Source organism: Piliocolobus tephrosceles, chromosome 4, assembly GCF_002776525.5.
Source record: "Piliocolobus tephrosceles isolate RC106 chromosome 4, ASM277652v3, whole genome shotgun sequence".
Lineage (NCBI taxonomy): Eukaryota > Metazoa > Chordata > Mammalia > Primates > Cercopithecidae > Piliocolobus > Piliocolobus tephrosceles.
This window is the reverse complement of record NC_045437.1, coordinates 54,493,301-54,497,471: the sequence shown is the minus strand read 5'-3', so window position 1 is coordinate 54,497,471 and position 4,171 is coordinate 54,493,301.

Here is a 4,171-nt window from a genome sequence, read left to right as displayed (position 1 = left end):
AATGTTCTTTTTGTGGACATATGTACTCATTTCTTCTAGATATCTATCTAGAAGTAGAATATATATCTAAAATTTCCATGTTATAGAATAGGTGTATATTTAATTTTATTGGAAATAATTTTCCACAGTTGTCTATTTTACACTCCAACAGCCATGTCAGAGCATTCTGGATGCTCCACATCTTCACCAATAATTGATATTATTTGTCATTTTGGCTGATAAAATTGTAGTGGATGTGAGAAATAATATTTCTCTTTTTGTCATTTTATTTTACTAGTCACTGACTTGAAGCTCAGAGAAATAATATTTCTGAAGAAGACATTCAGGAGCCACTTGCCCACTCTAGACCTGGCACATCAAGTCAAAGTGCAACAACTCCAGACAAGAAGGAAATGGATCTGAGTACCTTTATCCTGAAAGGCAAGCTGGTATGTCTTAGAAGAGTGGCAGTGAAAAAAGGACTCTGCACAGATTAAGTAGAACATGAGAGTTGGGGGGGAAAGGCAGCCACATCCTCTGAAGCATGTTAAAAATATATATATTAAATGATACTTGTCAAAATATGGTATGGACTTTATTCAGGACCATCAGGGTAGGTACAGGAACCACTGCAATGGGATCTTGCACTGTGGGAGAGAGACTGGGCTCAACTCTGAAAACATGAGCAAGTGGGATTATAGCCGGGGAGCAAGGTGGGGGTCAGAGGATGGAAAATTACTGAGAGGAAGCATCAGGGGTAAGAGGGATTCTGGCTAAACCATTCTAACAGGATTCTTGCTGAAGACCAGCCAGGCTGATCAGACATCATCCAGAAGATGGTGGAGAATGATCAAGGATGATCAGAGGTCAAAGATGAAGGGATCTTGCTAAACTGACATAGCAAGTTCTTTGCTACACCTGGATTTTTACAAGGAAGTACACAGATGGGCCTAGGAAGAGGTTCAGAAGCCTGACTAAAGTTTGGTCAAGCAAAGAATCTTTGTAAAGATCTAACGTGTGACACAGGGGATTGAGTTAGCTAAACAAAAGCACAACTCTTAACTTCTGCCTCCTCTCTTGTCCTCTCCTCCTCCCAGCAAACATTCTCCCAACTCAGTATTGAATCCTTTGAATCCTTTGATTCTCTTACTTGATTCCTTTACTAAAATAACTGCTTAGATTCCTTAGGGGGCACAGATTATGGAGCCCAAGGAAGCCAGAGAATGATTTAAAAGGAGTTTCCTCCAATCCCAGTCTTCTGAAGGCTACCTTCCCACCTCATTAGGTAGAAGGACACTGGCCAGCACTCATATTCCCAGGATGGGAGACTCTAAGGATGATTATCTGATTTCTACCTCAAACTCAGAGAGAGCCTGGAGTCAAAAAAAAAAAAAAAAAGACCCTGACACAAGAGTTTCATTTGTTCATTCATTCATTCACACAAAGATACATAGATGATACATGTGTGTTGAGCCCGGATGTCTGGTCTCTCTTTTGTGCGAGAGATTGCCTATTCCCTCTTCCTGGGCATCTCTCAGGCCTAAATCTGTTACTCTTCCTGTTGCTAAATCCCCAAGTGAGCACAGGAAGCAGACAGGAAGTCATCTGCAAGAACTGACTTCTAATGTCCCTTCCAGTCTTAACAGTTAATCACTCTGGAAGACCAGCCTCATTCATAAGCGTAGCTCTGTGACTGGTGCTAGCCATTTTTGACGTGACTCCTTATGACTGATTGACTAGTAGCTTTTTAATGAGGCCTTTAAACTCTATGCCAGTGGTCTGAATTACTGTCTGATACATTTAAAACATAACAGCCCTGCTTTTGAAAAACAATTTGAACTATACAAGTGTAGTTCACAATATGCCCTAAAGATGGTAGTACAATAATACCTTGTGCTTCACCGTATCTTCAAATATGTTTAATTCTGCTAAATTATAAAACATGTTGAGGGGGAAATTTTATCATAAGAGATTGAAAAAAATCAATTTTTTGTTTTCTATTATTCTATTATTGCTACAGGAACGTGTCTGAAATAATAACATCTCACATCTGCATTGTACTTTAAAGTATGAAAAACACCATCTCTCCCATTATTTCACTGAATCCTCACAACAAATGAGTGTGATGATTATTTTCATTTTACGTAATAAAGTGCAAAGATTAATTATGAATTAATTATGTATGTATGAACGTACATAAAACAGTATAACAGTATGTGTTCATGTGCTCTAGTAAAGCAGCATAATCAGTTTTCCAAAAACCAGAGTTCTTTCCTGCACATATCTGCTCAGCAAAAAGCAAGTATCTATAGGTCCAATAACAGTTTAAATATCACAGGTTATTGTGACCCAGTAGAGGTTTGGGGTTAAAATCATAGAATTTGGATCTGAGGTTGTCTGATAAGTAGGCTGACCAACTTATCCTGGTTTGGTGAGGACTTTGCCAGTTTTAGCTCTGAAAACCACATGTCCTGGGAACTCCCTCAGTCCCGAGCAAGCCAGGACAGTTGGTGATGAACTTCCTGAGTCATCTATCCATTGGTTACCTGTTGATTGTCCTACAGCACTGTGAAAACTCCTCCAAGTGGTGCCCAGCACACCGCCTTACACTTAATACTAGCCAATACATTTTTGTTAAATTCGAATTCAGCTTTGTGTTTTGTTTGGGAAAAAAATGTCTTTTCTGCTGTTTCCTAGATAACACATAATCTTGGGACTCACTCTTGTTGATGCCAGACTCAATAGCTCAGTCATTTTGGTATCATTTTCTCATCTAGTGTCAGGCATGGTTCAAACATCCTTGAAAGTACAGCAAAGTACAGGAACTGAAAGATATTGTGCATGGAAGAGAAGAACCTTTCTCTACTTGCTTCTACCTTAACACGGCATAAAGCAAAACCAAGCTCTTTCACATTTCAGATATGTAAGCACTTCATCAGCGTTGAATGTATATACACAAATGGTCGGTCTTTCCTTGCCTTGCCCTTTAAACTATCTTGGATATGTGAAGATTAACATGCCCCTAGGAACATAAAAATAAAGGATCTCAGAGTTGAAGTAGACAGGAGAGTGTATGTGTGAATGTGCTCACACACAAAGCAGATGGTATGTATACAAATGTGGGAAAACCACTCCAGACACAATTCCCTGGACATAATTGTGATTCTGCCACCTTCTGTCCCACTCCAGAAAGCAAAGTCATTAATTAAGCGCAGTAGGAAAGCCAATAGACTGAATGGAAAATAGTTTGGGATAAAGATGCCAACCCCCTCATTAAAAGAAAAAAAAAAATCTTTGATATTTGTGACCTGTACAATGCCAGAAACTAAAACTATTCAATAAATTGTTATTCCAAAAAGTACACTGAACATGCGGTAGCATCTAGTAAAGTGAATGGCTATAAACTTTTAAAGTCATTGTACAAGTTCACTCAAACTACTATCAAACGTGAAAAGTAAATGTAGCTTTTTTATTTCTCTAATCTTCACCCACCCGACATATCTTAATGTCTTCAGTTTTAACCATTTCTTTTCAGTACAAATGGCCCTTTCAGGGAAATGCTGCCCCTCAGATGTTCCTCCCCAGCCTCCTCACCAAGATGGCAGCTCCACAGATATCCTGTGAGGAGACAGGTGTCAGACGTGACACGGCCTGTGGCTCTCTCACCAGTGTGTTCCTTGCCTCATGTCACACTGTCACATCAGCAACTGGAGTCAATGGCTGATGAATTTTTGTGGCTTCCTTGTGTTCCTTTCTCCTGATGTGGACCCACCGGGGCACTTCCTTCCGTGTAACCTCACATCTTGCTTTAAAGTCTGCTCCCTCCACAGGCAGTCAGCCCCACAGATCCAACTGTGTGGAGGGAGGGGATTAAGGAGAAAAAGACATGAAAATGAAGTTTTGAAAATATCAAGCTGATAGGGTGGGGTGTTTTTTGTTTGTTTGTTTTTTGTTTTCCTTTCTTCTCTCCAGTAAATTAAGCTCTCAGGCTGAGAGCCATTCTGTCATTATAGCCTCCAGAAAAGGATGGACAGGAGTGAGAATACCGCTTCAGAAATGGAGAGAATGGAGAAGTTCTCACAAGCCAGGAGAAAGTGACAATTTGGCCTCTTTCAGACACTAGGAGATTATGGAGAAGAGAAAAGGACAGACGTAGAGAAAGCAAGACTTCAAGTATTTGTTGTCTGACTTC